Source organism: Nerophis lumbriciformis, linkage group LG23 (genome assembly GCF_033978685.3).
Source record: "Nerophis lumbriciformis linkage group LG23, RoL_Nlum_v2.1, whole genome shotgun sequence".
Taxonomy (NCBI): Eukaryota; Metazoa; Chordata; class Actinopteri; order Syngnathiformes; family Syngnathidae; genus Nerophis; species Nerophis lumbriciformis.
This window is the reverse complement of record NC_084570.2, coordinates 6,742,611-6,760,132: the sequence shown is the minus strand read 5'-3', so window position 1 is coordinate 6,760,132 and position 17,522 is coordinate 6,742,611. Positions and strand designations below refer to the sequence as shown.

At 37.8% G+C, this 17,522-nt stretch overlaps 1 protein-coding gene across 3 annotated transcripts in view; it reads right to left on the bottom strand.

The window, feature by feature from the left end:
- The window catches only part of LOC133622466 (histone deacetylase 4-like), a 117,587-nt gene extending 106,915 nt beyond the window's left edge, over window positions 1–10,672 (bottom strand). The window contains exons 1-3 of one of the 3 annotated variants that reach the window (XM_061985249.2): window positions 10,312–10,672; window positions 2,069–2,218; window positions 1,887–1,988 (exon numbers count right to left, since the gene is read on the bottom strand). The gene's annotated coding sequence lies outside the window, so the exon portion shown is untranslated. The remainder of the gene's footprint in view (window positions 1–1,886; window positions 1,989–2,068; window positions 2,219–10,311) is intronic. The other 2 variants (XM_061985250.2, XM_061985248.2) reach the window with 2 other exon arrangements.
- Between the last annotated feature and the right edge of the window lie 6,850 nt (window positions 10,673–17,522).

The following is a 17,522-nucleotide window of genomic DNA, read 5'->3' as shown; positions in this document are numbered from 1 at the left end:
ATTATGACTGCAGTAGGGGTGTAACGGTACACAAAAATTTCGGTTCGGTACGTACCTCGGTTTAGAGGTCACGGTCAGCCTCATTTTCGGTACAGTAAGAAAACAACAAAATATAAATTTTGGGGTTATTTATTTACCAAATTTGCAAAATCTTCCAACAAAAATATTTTTCTTAGTGGAATATTTGTGATGTGAAGTAATCGGAACCTTGGATAGGTCAATAATTCATAATAACATTGATTTTGATTCAATATTATGTTTTGAGCAATGACAGTTTGAAAGAAAAAAAACCAGCTTTGTTTTATTAGTCAACATTGCAACTTTTTCTAAATTACATTTACCGGTAACCTTTAAGCTTTTTTATTTCACTTTTGTTATGTTTTTGTTTATTTTAATAGTATTTTCAGAATGTGCCGTGGGCCTTTAAAACATTAGCTGTGGGCTGCAAATGGCCTCCGGAGCACACTTTTGACACCCCTGCTATAGATAATAAAAAATTAAATCTGATAAATCTATGGATAAAAAGCAGAGCCTGGCGACGCATGCGCGTTTATCATAACTCTCTCGCTCTCTCTGTCTCTGCCCCTCCCTCACCTGTGCTGCTATGCGCACAATTTGTTTTGTTTTTAACCCCTTCTTAACCCTGAACGTACATTGAAAATACACACAACCCTAACTCAAAATGCCGGACATTTGAGGCATTTAAGAAACTCCGCTCTGACAGCTCCGCAAAAGAGGACATGTCCGGTGAAAAGAGGACGTATGGTCAGTCTATCGTAGCCCGTTAGCTGCTAGCATGCCGTGTGTTGTGCCTCGGTGTGCATTGTTTACACAACGGGCGTTACGCTACTTAATATGTCCGTGTGGAAACTCGTTCGGTACACCTCCGAACCGAACCGGAACCCCCGTACCAAAACGGTTCAATACAAATACACGTACCGTTACACCCCTAGACTGCAGCTATTGATTATTTTTGTAATCGAGTAATCTGTCGATTAATTTGTTTGATTAATCGAATAACTAAATAAACCACACTTTCAAGCCTCAATGTGTCTTTTAGGGAAAATAGTTGAAATAAAAAAAGATTTTTGGAATGACATGTATTCTTTCTTCTTATAGATGCACATAACATTGAAGTTGTACTTTTACGATGGGATCGTCACTATATAATACTTATATTTTTTTAAAAGGCCGGAATATGCATTTACAGTTTGATTTCAAATTTTCAGGACTTGTGCAGATCCCAAATACACAAAAACAGGCACCAACAGTTAGGAAAAGTTGGTTTTGCATAGTAGGGCCTCTTTCACATACCTGCACAATTGAACAAGATCAAGAAAATAAAAACACCTGTTGACAGTGTCAGAGAGGTATACATTTAATGTGTATTGTTGTGGTTACGGTGTGCGTATTTCGCTAAATATTATAAACACCTCTCAGTATGATGTGGTGCAGATCTACACTTACACAACATTTTTGTAAAGGCCTATTTTTGATACAGCCTTTCACTAGTCGACATACTGGTGGTGGGGGCGTGGTTATGGGTGTGGTCACAATGACGCCATCAAGTAATTTGCAGATGATATGATTTTCATTAAAAAGGCTAAAACATTTCTACATACATATAAAACAAATCTGTCTTTATTCATTAGTATTAACTTATATCTTTTTATCATATTTTCAATTGTTGCTGCTTTTTGTACAAGCTACTTAGTTGAGACTTTTTCAAGTGTTTACAGACTTTTAATGACTTTTTTAAAAAAACAACTAGCAACCAGAAAAGCATCTTCTTCGGTGTTATTATAGAATGTACTCGTGTTTAGAGACTCTACTTCAGTCCCTCGATGTCCCTGACTAAAGAGGCTGAAGCAAGCATGACGTCATACTTTCTTCGTGCTGTCGCTCCAGTTGGACTTTCTCTCCTTAAAAGCCGCCACTGTCCTCTTAATATTTGCACATTTTGTAGCTGGCTGTCTGCGCGGGTATATCTGCAATATATATATAAAAATCAAGTCCGCGTTGCAGACATGCTGACAACTTCCCAGACAATGGCATGCATTTTGTTTACCTCCAATTTCGGTTTGAGGTGATCAAAGTCTTTTTTCGGTGGTCAAGTTTTCGGTGCATCACTTGTCAATAGTCTGCGATGAGGTGGCGACTTGTCCAGGGTGTACCCTGCCTTCCGCCCGAGTGCAGCTGAGATAGGCTCCAGCACCCCCTGCGATCCCGAAAAAAGGGACAAGCGGTAAAAAATGGATGGATGGACTTGTCAATAGTGCGCAAATAATAGGCTAAATATATCAATTGATACTGTAATGACCAGGTAATATTAATGTTTTATGTTTATGTGGTTTGAATTTGATATCAGTTTTTCCCATGTTTACAAACACACCCTGCGTGCCTGAAAGGTGATTGGCGGAGAATGAGGAAGTGTTATCGTGTGTCCGGCGGGGAAGCGCAGACTCACAGATACGAAAGTGTTTTCATGGGAGGTAAAACCTGTTGGAATTGTGCCATTGTTTGTTATCATATGATTGGTAATAAAAGCTAAACATTGCGTCGGACTTTGTTTGATTTCTTCCTGGGCTACAATAAATTATATAACTTTAATTTGTTTTCAAGTACAAAAAAAGCTCATATTTTCAAGGTGTGTTCGTAAAAAAAAATGCTGTGGTCGGCGCGCCACATTCAATTACATTAAGGGGAAACCCTGGAGATGTTCAGCAATCATAATTGTTGAGCCTGGGGTTTGTTCTTCTCTCACTTCAAACAGGGAGAATGACAAGAATGGCGCTCCCAGCAACTGAGCGCGCTCATATAACTGTACGCAGTGATCCCTCTTTTCAGTCATTAACAATCTTTGTCTCGTCGGTGGGCGGAGAGCCAGCTTTACACACACAGAAACCACGCACAGACAGCGTCCCTACTCACAACTCCCTGCAAAGTAACAAAAAGTAGAAAAGCCAAATGTCCCGTTGTGGGAATAGTTCAGCTTCAAATTGGATGGACCTTATTAGCCCAACAACATTGACGAACAAGCAAAAATGCCCTGATCATGCGATGGCAATAAACAAAAAGACAACGTCCATGAGCGGTAACAGCCAATCAGCAGTGCGTATTCAGATATTCAGAGCGCATGTAGTCAGTGCTTAACGTTTAGCAGGTAAGCATCAGGCAGCGGACTCTCCCCAAATTATAATAAACACCTACCAGTCAACTACTAGTAACATCACTATGAGCCCGTTGACCTTCTAGAAATATAAATGGCAGCTCAGCTCGCTCGCAGTCCTGGCTTGAGGTGAAGGCTAATTCGCTTTTAGCGTAACGTTAGCTCAATTTGCGGTGTGTGTGTGTGTGTGTGTGTGTGTGTGTGTGTGTGTGTGTGTGTGTGTTACGGACAGCAAAGCCCTGTCTGTCTGTTATTTCACTTTACCTTTTTCTGTGTTGATTGAGCTGTGTTGAAACGGCAAAAAAGGACATTATGTTAAATGAAGAGTTTCTGTCTCTGATAGTTGATATAATAATGTAACTGCATCATTAAGCCTACATGAACTCCATGGTGTTCAGGGATGAATAGTCTCTCCTATTGCTATTGTACCATTTTTTCACCTATAGTTACATTAATCATTAGTAATGCAGCAGCCTAGTTTTGAATGTCAGAGTACCTGCTATCACATGTTGATAAAAATATAACATTTACATAATAAATAAACTACACGCTTCCCAAATGCTGTAATAAATTAAGCATGATGAGTTGACTTGAAACTGTTTAATGTTGCACTTTTTATATGTAGAAGAAAAGTTGTCATTTTATTTAATCTGAGCAACAACTTGAGGCAGTTTAATGTTGATTAACGTGGGCAGAATTATTATAGTGTTCCCAATGTTAAAAGGATAAAGCCATTGTTTACAAATTTGGTAAATAAATAACCAAAAAATTTATATTTTGTTGTTTTCTTACTGTACCGAAAATGAACCGAACCGTGACCTCTAAACCGAGGTACGTACCGAACCGAAATTTTTGTGTACCGTTACACCCCTAATAGATAGATATACCGGCCCCCAGACACATTTTTTTCTCTGAAAGTGGCCCTTCCGAGTCAAAATAATTGCCCAGGCCTGTTCTAATGTGTGGCTCCTTGAGACAAGAATATGTTGATTGACAAGTCTAAAAGTAACACGTGTATGGTCTTCCTTCACTCGTTTGTTCCACAGTTGTATGCATGATCATGTATAAAAATCGCAAATCGAATTCGCAAATTTGAAGAGAAAAATCGTAATTACCGTATTTTTCGGAGTATAAGTCGCTCCGGAGTATAAATCGCACCGGCCGAAAATGCATAATAAAAAAGGAAAAAAACATATATAAGTCGCATTTGAGTATAAGTCGCATTTTTTGGGGAAATGTATTTGATAAAACCCAACACCAAGAATAGACATTTGAAAGGCAATTTAAAATAAATAAAGAATAGTGAACAACAGGCTGAATAAGTGTAAGTTATATGACGCATAAATAACCAACTGAGAATGTGCCTGGTATGTTAACGTAACATATTATGGTAAGAGTCATTCAAAAAACTATAACATATAGAACATGCTATACGTTTACCAAGCAATCTGTCACTCCGAATCGCTAAATCCGATTAAATCTTATACGTCTAGTCTCTTACGTGAATGAGCTAAATGATATTATTTGATATTTTACGGTAATGTGTTAATAATTTCACACATAAATCGCTCCTGAGTATAAGTCGCTCCGGAGTATAAGTCGCACCGGCCGAAAATGCATAATAAAGAAGGAAAAAAACATATATAAGTCGCACTGGAGTATAAGTCGCATTTTTTGGGGAAATGTATTTGATAAAACCCAACACCAAGAATAGACATTTGAAAGGCTATGAAAAAAAACTGCGAAAAAAACTGCGACTTATAGTCCGAAAAATATATGTATGTTATGCCATTGTTTACAAATTTGGTAAATAAATAACCAAAAAATTTATATTTTGTTGTTTTCTTACTGTACCAAAATGAACTGAACCGTGACCTCTAAACCGAGGTACGTACCGAACCGAAATTTGTGTATACCGTTACACCCCTAATATATACAGATACATAGATAGATATACCGTCCCCCAGACACATTTGTTTCTCTGAATGTGGCCATTCCGAGTCAAAATAATTGCCCAGGCCTGTTCTAATATGTGGCTCCTTAAGACAAGAATGTTTATTGACAGTCTAAAAGTAACATGTGTATGGTCTTCCTTCACTCGTTTATTCCACAGTCGTATGCATGTTCATGTATAACATAAAAATCGCAAATCGAATTCGCAAATTTGGACAAAAAAATTGCAATTACCGTATTTTTCGGAGTATAAGTCGCTCCCGAGTATAAGTCGCACCGGCCGAAAATGCATAATAAAGAAAGAAAAAAACATATATAAGTCGCACTGGAGTATACGTCGCATTTTTGGGGGAAATGTATTTGATAAAACCCAACACCAAGAATAGACATTTGAAAGGCAATTTAAAATAAATAAAGAATAGTGAACAACAGGCTGAATAAGTGTACGTTATATGACGCATAAATAACCAACTGAGAACGTGCCTGGTATGTTAACGTAACATATTATGGTAAGAGTCATTCAAATAACTATAACATATAGAACATGCTATACGTTTACCAAACAATCTGTCACTCCTAATCGCTAAATCCCATGAAATCTTATACGTCTAGTCTGTCACGTGAATGAGCTAAATAATATTATTTGATATTTTACGATAATGTGTTAATAATTTCACACATAAGTCGCTCCTGAGTATAAGTCGCACCCCCGGCCAAATTATGAAAAAAACTGCAACTTATAGTCCGACAAATACGGTATATGTATGTTATGCCATTGTTTACAAATTTGGGAAATAAATAACCAAAAAATTTACATTTTGTTGTTTTCTTACTGTACCAAAATGAACTGCACCGTGACCTCTAAACCGAGGTACGTACCAAACCGAAATTGTTGTGTACCATTACACCCCTAATATATACAGCTACATAGATAGATATACCGGCCCCCAGACACATTTTTTTCTCTGAATGTGGTCCTTCCGAGTCAAAATAATTGCCCAGGCCTGTTCTAATATGTGGCTCCTTAAGACAAGAATGTTTATTGACAGTCTAAAAGTAACATGTGTATGGTCTTCCTTCACTCGTTTATTCCACAGTCGTATGCGTGTTCATGTATAACATATAAAAATCGCAAATCGAATTCGCAAATTTGGAGAGAAAAAAAATCGCAATTACCGTATTTTTCGGAGTATAAGTCGCTCCGGAGTATAAGTCGCACCGGCCAAAAATGCATAATAAAGAAGGAAAAAAACATATATAAGTTGCACTGGAGTATAAGTCGCATTTTTTGGGGAAATGTATTTGATAAAACCCAACACCAAGAATAGACATTTGAAAGACAATTTAAAATAAATAAAGAATAGTGAACAACAGGCTGAATAAGTGTACGTTATATGACGCATAAATAACCAACTGAGAACGTGCCTGGTATGTTAACGTAAATAACTATAACATATAGAACATGCTATACGTTTACCAAACAATCTGTCACTCCTAATCGCTAAATCCCATGAAATCTTATACGTCTAGTCTCTTACGTGAATGAGCTAAATAATATTATTTGATATTTTACGGTAATGTGTTAATAATTTCACACATAAGTCGCTCCTGAGTATAAGTCGCACCCCCGGCCAAATTATGAAAAAAACTGCGACTTATAGTCCGACAAATACGGTATATGTATGTTATGCCATTGTTTACAAATTTGGGAAATAAATAAACAAAAAATGTATATTTTGTTGTTTTCTTACTGTACCAAAATGAACTGCACCGTGACCTCTAAACCGAGGTACGTACCAAACCGAAATTGTTGTGTACCATTCCACCCCTAATATATACAGATACACAGATAGATATACCGGCCCCCAGACACATTTTTTTTCTCTGAATGTGGCCCTCTCGAGTCAAAATAATTGCCCAGGCCTGTTCTAATATGTGGCTCCTTAAGACAAGAATGTTTATTGACAGTCTAAAAGTAACATGTGTATGGTCTTCCTTCACTCGTTTATTCCACAGTCGTATGCGTGTTCATGTATAACATATAAAAATCGCAAATCGAATTCGCAAATTTGGAGAGAAAAAAAAATCGCAATTACCGTATTTTTCGGAGTATAAGTCGCTCCGGAGTATAAGTCGCACCGGCCAAAAATGCATAATAAAGAAGGAAAAAAACATATATAAGTCGCACTGGAGTATAAGTCGCATTTTTTGGGGAAATGTATTTGATAAAACCCAACACCAAGAATAGACATTTGAAAGACAATTTAAAATAAATAAAGAATAGTGAACAACAGGCTGAATAAGTGTACGTTATATGACGCATAAATAACCAACTGAGAACGTGCCTGGTATGTTAACGTAACATATTATGGTAAGAGTCATTCAAATAACTATAACATATAGAACATGCTATACGTTTACCAAACAATCTGTCACTCCTATTTGCTAAATCCCATGAAATCTTATACGTCTAGTCTGTTACGTGAATGAGCTAAATAATATTATTTGATATTTTACGGTAATGTGTTAATGATTTCACACATAAGTCGCTCCTGAATATATGTCGCACCCCCCGGCCAAACTATGAAAAAAACTGTGACTTATAGTCCGACAAATACGGTATATGTATGTTATGCCATTGTTTACAAATTTGGTAAATAAATAACCAAAAAATTTATATTTTGTTGTTTTCTTACTGTACCAAAATGAACTGAACCATGACCTCTAAACCGAGGTACGTACCGAACCGAAATTTGTGTATACCGTTACACCCCTAATATATACAGATACATAGATAGATATACCGTCCCCCAGACACATTTTTTTCTCTAAATGTGGCCATTCCGAGTCAAAATAATTGCCCAGGCCTGTTCTAATATGTGGCTCCTTAAGACAAGAATGTTTATTGACAGTCTAAAAGTAACATGTGTATGGTCTTCCTTCACTCGTTTATTCCACAGTCGTATGCATGTTCATGTATAACATAAAAATCGCAAATCGAATTCGCAAATTTGGAGAAAAAAATTGCAATTACCGTATTTTTCGGAGTATAAGTCGCTCCCGAGTATAAGTCGCACCGGCCGAAAATGCATAATAAAGAAAGAAAAAAACATATATAAGTCGCACTGGAGTATAAGTCGCATTTTTGGGGGAAATGTATTTGATAAAACCCAACACCAAGAATAGACATTTGAAAGGCAATTTAAAATAAATAAAGAATAGTGAACAACAGGCTGAATAAGTGTACGTTATATGACACATAAATAACCAACTGAGAACGTGCCTGGTATGTTAACGTAACATATTATGGTAAGAGTCATTCAAATAACTATAACATATAGAACATGCTATACGTTTACCAAACAATCTGTCACTCCTATTCGCTAAATCCCATGAAATCTTATACGTCTAGTCTGTCACGTGAATGAGCTAAATAATATTTGATATTTTACGATAATGTGTTAATAATTTCACACATAAGTCGCTCCTGAGTATAAGTCGCACCCCCAGCCAAATTATGAAAAAAACTGCAACTTATAGTCCGACAAATACGGTATATGTATGTTATGCCATTGTTTACAAATTTGGGAAATAAATAACCAAAAAATTTATATTTTGTTGTTTTCTTACTGTACCAAAATGAACTGCACCGTGACCTCTAAACCGAGGTACGTACCAAACCGAAATTGTTGTGTACCATTACACCCCTAATATATACAGCTACATAGATAGATATACCGGCCCCCAGACACATTTTTTTCTCTGAATGTGGCCCTATCGAGTCAAAATAATTGCCCAGGCCTGTTCTAATATGTGGCTCCTTAAGACAAGAATGTTTATTGACAGTCTAAAAGTAACATGTGTATGGTCTTCCTTCACTCGTTTATTCCACAGTCGTATGCATGTTCATGTATAACATAAAAATCGCAAATCGAATTCGCAAATTTGGAGAAAAAAAATTGCAATTACCGTATTTTTCGGAGTATAAGTCGCTCCCGAGTATAAGTCGCACCGGCCAAAAATGCATAATAAAGAAAGAAAAAAACATATATAAGTCGCACTGGAGTATAAGTCGCATTTTTGGGGGAAATGTATTTGATAAAACCCAACACCAAGAATAGACATTTGAAAGGCAATTTAAAATAAATAAAGAATAGTGAACAACAGGCTGAATAAGTGTACGTTATATGACGCATAAATAACCAACTGAGAACGTGCCTGTATGTTAACGTAACATATTATGGTAAGAGTCATTCAAATAACTATAACATGTAGAACATGCTATACGTTTACCAAACAAACAATATGTCACTCCTAATCGCTAAATCCGATGAAATCTTACACGTCTAGTCTGTTACGTGAATGAGCTAAATATCATTATTTGATATTTTACGGGAATGTGTTAATAATTTCACACATAAGTCGCTCCTGAGTATAAGTCGCAAACTATGACAAAAACTGCGACTTATAGTCCGAAAAATACGGTATGGTCTTCCTTCCCTTGTTTATTCCACAGTTGTATGCATGTTCATGTACAACATATAAAAATCCTAAATCCAATTCGCAATTTTGGAGAGAAAAATCGCAATTACATTTTTTTTCCTCTCAAAATTGTGCAGCCCTACTGTGTATGAAACAGTCCTGTGGTGGAGCAGAGCTGTACAAACAGCCACGATGAGCTGCTTTAGTGTAGCAACAGCTTCAACGCCTCCATTCACAAAAAAAAAAAAAGAAAAAAAAAAAAAAGATTGACGCATGCAAGAGAGAATTACCACCGCCCATCCCAAAACCATTCTCACATACTACTGCAGGCTGGGAGATTTCTGTGCGCATTCTTATTTCCGTCAAAACATCGCTATAGGGCGAAAGTGCTGCAGTGAAGCTAAAGGTGCACTAAAAATAGCCTAGCAACAATCGGCATAATAAACATCTCATGCCCACCACCCCCACCCTTCTTATTGCCTGGACACTTCCCGCCCTCTACAGTGCAAAGAACCGCAGGAACATGGTTAGAAGAAGGCACATAATTCCCTACCGCAGTGTAAAGCTGAGATATAAAGACGGGCGAGTCGAAAAGTTGAGCCGGACAATGTTTACGCGCATCGCATCCCTGCCGGAGAACAGACATCAAGGCGGCGAGACGTTCGCGTACCGCTCCGGGAAAAAAAAACAAAAAAAAAACAACTTACCGGAAGCTCGACTCAACGGGCCCGGAGGCGACCAGGCGTCCGGACGTGGGTCCCACGCGGCGTTTTAGTCCTCTCTCATGCCCCAACTCCCGGGCTTTTCCTCGGCTTAGCAAGAGGAGGAGGAGGAGGGGGGCCGCGAAAAATTCATCTCCTGACAGATTCCGCCATACTGGATTTTTGTGTTCGGGCTCAGCGTCACATGGAGCGCCCCTGCACACAGCGAGGGGCGGGGTCAGGTCGGCCCCGTGCGCGAGCGAAAACAAGGCGCGCGCGAGGGCGCCCTACGTCACTGTGTACACATTTCAACGTCGTTTTTTTCAAACATCTGTTAAAATAGTCTGCGAGCATTGTTTCATTCATATGGCAACGTATTGTGTAGCGCTGCCGAGTTTATGACGATATTACTTTAGGTAAGGGGTCCCCAAACTACGGTCTGCGGGCCGGATCCGGCCACCCAGCATCCAAAAGTCCCAAGTTAAAAAATGTTTTTTTTTAAATGTATTTATTTATTTATTTATTTTAATCTTTCCTTTCTAATCCATTTTCTACCGCTTGTTACTCTTGGTGTCTCCTAGCCGCTCAGGCAAATCATATTGTCTAAAAATGAATTTTCCCATCGATAACGTGACAATGTTAAATGTTGATGAACGTCAAAGTTAATTGATGTTAAATGACAAAACAGATTATAAAGACAATGTATATATGTATATATACACACATATATATACACACATATATATATATATATATATATATATATATATATATATATATATAGCCTGGCCCCCGGCCAAATTTTTTAACCCAATGCGGCCCCCGAGTCAAAAAGTTTGGGGACCCCTGCTTTAGGTACTTGTGGTAGTCATATATTTTCATTGATTGGTTGATTTAAACTTGTATTAGTAGATTGCACAGTACAGTACATATTCCGTACAATTGACCACTAAATGGTAACACCCGAATACGTTTTTCAACTTGTTTAAGTCGGGGTCCACTTAAATCGATTCATGGTACAAATTAGGGGTGTGGGAAAAAAATCGATTCGAATTCGAATCGCGATTCTCACGTTGTGTCATTCAGAATCGATTCTCATTTTTTTTAAATCCATTTAAAAAAAAAAAAATTTTATCAATTTTTTTTTTTTTTTTAAATTAATCAATCCAACAAAACAATACACAGCAATACCATAACAATGCAATCCAATTCCAAAACCAAACCCGACCCAGCAACACTCAGAACTGCAATAAACAGAGCAATTGAGAGGAGACACAAACACGACACAGAACAAACCAAAAGTAGTGAAACAAAAATGAATATTATCAACAACAGTATCAACATTAGTTACTATTTCAACATAGCAGTGATTAAAAATCCCTCATTGACATTATCATTAGACATTTATAAAAAAAATAAAAATGAACAATAGTGTCACAGTGGCTTATCAATCAATGTCAATCAATCAATGTTTATTTATATAGCCCTAAATCACAAGTGTCTCAAAGGGCTGCACAAGCCACAACGACATCCTTGGTACAGAGCCCACATAAGGGCAAGGAAAACTCACCCCAGTGGGACGTCGATGTGAATGACTATGAGAAACCTTGGAGAGGACCGCATATGTGGGTAACCCCCCCCTTGGGGAGACAAGCAGCAAAAAAACAAAAAAAACACATGATGTTAGTGCACCAGTCGAGTAAAATTAGCAAACTACATAAATAACATCCTGTAATCTAAATTCTCTGAAAAGCTGTACACTACAAACGTGATCATTAATATTGACTTCCTCGGTTTGATTAAAAAAAGAAAAATCTGCATAAATTGTTTTATTAATTTTTGTTTTGTAGGTTAAAGCGTTTTATAATTTGCTCCTGAGTTAACATTGATGATTAGGTTACTAGTACTTTTTTAAATTAGTTAATTTTATTCTATTTTTCAGTATTAAATGTTCAAGTCAGTCCAAAAATATTTATAATTTAAATAAGGATTTAAAAAATGTAACACATTTTGGGCAAATTGATCCACTATAAAATATTTTCTGTTGTTCTTAAAAAACAATGTTGATAAAGTTATTCTTTGTTCTAAGTTGATTTGTTTCTTTTTTTCTTTGCTTTAATGTCAATAGTACATATGTACAAATACAATGTTATGCATCCATTCATCCATTTTCTACCGCTTATTCCATTCGGGGTTGCGGGGGGCGCTGGAGCCTATCTCAGCTACAATCGGGCGGAAGGCGGGTACACCCTGGACAAGTCGCCACCTCATCGCAGGCAGTGGTGTACTACTAACAATTGTATTAAAATTTCATAAACTTAGTAAAACTTTTAACAATTTTATATGCACATAATACTATTTATAGTCACAGAGAGTGTATGCGTGTGTGTGTGTGTGTGTGTGTGTCTGTGTGTGGTTATGGGCGTGGTCACAATGACGCCATCAAGAAAGTTGCTTATGATATGATTTTCAGTAAAAAGGCAAAAAAATGTATACATACATCCATCCATCTTCTTCCGCTTATCCGAGGTCGGGTCACGGGGGCAGCAACCTAAGCAGGGAAGCCCAGACTTTCCTCTCTCCAGCCACTTCGTCCAGCTCTTCCCGGGGGATCCCGAAGCGTTCCCAGGCCAGCAGGGAGACATAGTCTTCCTATACATACATATGAAACAAATCTGTTTTTATTAACTAGTATTAACTTATATCTTTTTGCCATATTTGTAATTGTTGCTGCTTTTTGTACAAGGTACTTAGTTGAGACTTTTTCAAGTGTTTACAGACTTTTAATGACTTTTTTAAAACTAGCAACAAACTTAGCACCTTCTTCGGTGTTATTATGAAATGTACTCGTGTTTAGAGACTACTTCTGTCCCTCGATGTCCCTGAGTAAAGAGACTGAAGCAAGCATGACGTCACACTTGCTTCGCGCTGTTGCTCCAGTTGGACTTTCTCTCCTTAAAAGCCGCCACTGTCCTCTTAATATTTGCACATTTTGTAGATGGCTGTCCGCGTGGGTATATCTGCCATATATATAAAAATCACATCCGCATCACAGACATGCTGACAACTTTCCAGACAATGGCATGCGTTTTGTTTACATCAGGTTTCGGTTTCAGCTGATCAAAGTCTATTTTCGGTGGTCAAGTTTTCGGTACATCACTTGTCAATAGTGTGAAAATAACAGGCTAAATATATCAATTGATACTGTAACGACCAGGTAATGTTAATGTTTTATGTCCACGTGGTTTGGATTTGATGTCGGTTTTTCCTATGTTTACAAACACTTTGTGCGTGCCTGAAAGGTGATTGGCGGAGAATGAGGAAGTGTTGTTGTGTGTCCTCGGGGAAGCGCAGACTCACAGAGACGAAAGTGTTTTCATGGGAGGTAAAAACCTGTTGGAATTGTGCCATTGTTTGTTATCATAAGATTGGTAATAAAAGTTAAACATAGCGTCGGACTTTGTTTGATTTCTTCTTGGGCTACAATAAATTATATAACTTTAATTTGTTTTCAAGTACAAAAAAAGCTCATATTTTCAAGGTGTAGTCGTAAAAAAATGCCACATTCAATTACATTAAGGGGAAACCCTGGACATGTCCGCCAATCATAATTGTTGAGCCTCGCGTTTGTCCGTCTCTCACTTCAAGTGGGGAGGATGATATTTATAATTTTAAGGGTAAACTGGGTATAACACATGGCACACGGACAAAGCTTAACCTATTGTTACTATAACAATCTACAAGGTTAATGTAGGTTGCTTCTCTTTCTACCCCTCCATTTTTCTACATTCTTTCGTATCTGAAGTTATCATTACGTATATTTATTGTTGCATTTGAACAACTGTATTGTTGATAATAAAGGTAAAGTATTGGTATTGTTCATTATCAATAGCACTATTTCTATTGGTATTTGAATTGCTCCATTTGTAGTGTAATAATGCTCATTGTCATTTCTGTATTATTTTTTATTTTCCCTAGCTGCTTATTTACTATTACTTTTACCGTCATATTTGTACATGTCGTATTTGCTGATGTTGCTCTATTGTTGTTGTTTGCTGTTGTTGTTTTTGTCTCTCAGTCTAATCCCCCTCTTGTCCCCACAATTTCCCCCTCTGTCTTCTTTTTTTTCCTCTTTCTATCCCCTCCTGCTCCGGCCCGGCTGCACTAAATGATAATATAAATACATTTAATAAAGTCAAATACAAATAAGGCAACAAGAGAAGTATCCTACACTTCTCTTTTGTAAAGTAAATCTGAACAGCCGACATGGGCATCTACATCAACTATACGATTTGCCTGAGAAGCTGTACAGGACAAAAAAAATAATTAAATAAATTAAAAAAATTGTAATTTAAATAAGGATGGAAAAATGTTACTAATTTTGGGCAAATTAATCCACTATAACATCTTTTCTGTTGCAGACTTAAAAAACAATGTTGATAGAGTTATTCTTTATTCTAAGTTGATCTATATTGGTTTCTTCTTTCTTTGCTTTAATGTAAATAGTACATATGTAAAAATACAATGGTATGCAGAGGTGTACTTATAACAATTTTATTAAAATGTCATAAACTTAGTAAAACTTTTAATAATTGTATATGCACATGATACTATTTATAGTCACAGAGTGTGTGTGTGTGTGGGGGGGGGGGGGGGGGGGGCAACATTTTTCTCTTCTTCCTCGGGGGATCGTAACAGAAACTATTTGAGAAGTTTTGAGTTAGGTTACTTTATTGGTACCTGGAGGTAAACTTGTTTTGGAGCCGGCAAGATCAAGACAGCCATTGAGGGAAAAAAGTACATTCTTTAAACATGCAATACAAACATTTGGTGAGATTATACTTTGTAAAAAGAATATAATATTGAATCACAATTCGATACATTTGGGTTATGCCCAGTGTTGGTAATAACAGCGTTATTTTTTTAAGTAATCTAATTAATGACTGTTCCCATCGTTTAAACGCCCTTGCCATTGCTGAGAATGTGAAGTGGCTCGTTATTACATTTTGGTTAAATGAAGCACAAGGTGTCAGGTTTCGGCCACACATCAGCTGCAGAGAGAGAAAGGGTAGGGATGATGACGCCGTTGTAAATGCGCTAATGATGATTGGCTGGGTGGGCATATCCTGCCCTGCTCACGCTGTCTCACTGCAAGCTCTGACTGACACACAACAAGATGGCCCCGCTCTGATTGCCGGAGACAGGGAAATTCAAAGGTAGCGTTCTCAAACTGAACTAACTGCTGCTAACCCAACCCCAAGCCTAAATGCAGCCATTTCTTTTCAAAATCAAAGAAGAATGGGCGAAACTGCCCAAAGATAGGTGTGCCATTGATTGATTGATTGAGACTTTTATTAGTAGATTGCACAGTACAGTACATATTCCGTACAATTGACCACTAAATGGTAACACCCGAATACGTTTTTCAACTTGTTTAAGTCGGGGTCCACGTTAATCAATTCATGGTATAGATATATACTATCAGCATAATACAGTCATCACACAAGTTAATCATCAGAGTATATACATTGAATTATTTACATTATTTACAATCCGGAGGCTGGGATGTGAAGGGGGTTGGGGCGGGGGGGGTTAGGTTTGTTTGATATCAACACTTCAGTCATCAACAATAATATAATCAGAGAAATGGACATTGTAACAGTGTAGGTCTGACTTGGTAGGATATGTACAGCGAGCTGTGAACATAGTGACCTCAGAAAGCATAAGAACAAGTATTTACATTTGATAAATTACAATCCGGGGAGGTGGGATGTGGAGGGGGGAGGGTGTTAGTCTAGGGTTGTAGTTAACCCTAACCCTAACCCTAACCCTAATCTGGGTTTAACATGGTTTGTGGAGCTCCCTCTGGTGTTGTGGTTATGGCGGTCATTTACATTGTGGAAGTAGTTTGACATGTACTTTGGTATCAGGGAGGTGTAGCGAATTTTATAGACTAGGCTCAGTGCAAGTTGTTTTACTCTGTCCTCCACCCTGAGCAAGCCCACTTTGGAGAAGTGGGTAGGAGTGAGGTGTGATCTGGGGTGGAGGTCTAGAAGTAACCTGACTAGCTTGTTTTGAGATGTTTGGAGTCTAGATTTGAGGGTTTTGGAGGTGCTAGGGTACCAGGAGTTGCATGCGTAATCGAAAAAGGGTTGAATGAGAGTTCCCGCTAGAATTTTCAAAGTGCTTTTGTTGACCAGAGAGGACATTCTGTAGAGAAATCTAGTTCGTTGGTTGACCTTTTTGATTACCTTGGTTGCCATTTTATCACAGGAAAGATTAGCCCCTAGTTAGGTGACCTCATCTTTCCTGGTGATAACAATGTCACCCACTTTAATAGTGAAGTCACTGACTTTCTTAAGGTTGATTTGGGACCCAAATAGGATGGATTTCGTTTTACCAAGTGTATGGATAGCTTATTGCCAAGCTTCTAGCGTCGTATTCAAAAAGACTTGCGACTGTAATTGCTGCTGAAGGTATTTAGTTGCGGTCCAACAAATAACAAAGGTGTATGAAAATATCAAAAGTACTGTGTTAACCAAAGGAGGAATCCACTAAACCAGGGGTTTACAAAGTGCACATTTTCAGCCCAGTTAGGTTTTTTGGAACCTCAGCAAAAAAAAATATGGCTTGTCATCTTTGACACAAAGCAACGTGGATGTTTTGTTCAAATAGATTGACATATACTCTAGCAATCTGCATTAGATTGGTGTGTATGTAATAAAGTGGGGCAAACATTCTTTGTCAGTGGACAAAGTTTGGATACCCTTGTCCTAAACGGATTGTAACCAAGTACGACAGAAGGCGACGATGCAGACAAAATAACAAAAAGGCTATCGGTGGCATGGCGTACGACCTGAGCAAAGAGCAGCAATGAGGAAAATCACCAGGGAAAACTACCTGCTGGGGAAGTAGACTCGTATAAACTCGTATGCTGCGATGGCGCCTGTGTCGCATAATGGATCTTACTTTTGTGACCTTATAAAGGGCGCCGGTGAGCAATTGAGTCCATCGGTGCCTCGTTTCTCTGCCGGGTGAGAGAACCAAACCGAAACAAAAGAAGGAAACGAGGACTAGCAAATACGGAAGTAAACAAAACACAAAACGTGACATTTAGAATTGATATTTGTTCATACATATACCTGTACATATATGGACAAGTGCAGCTTTTCATATTATATGTCACTGTGTAACAGAGGCCAGCCAGCGTGGGCTAA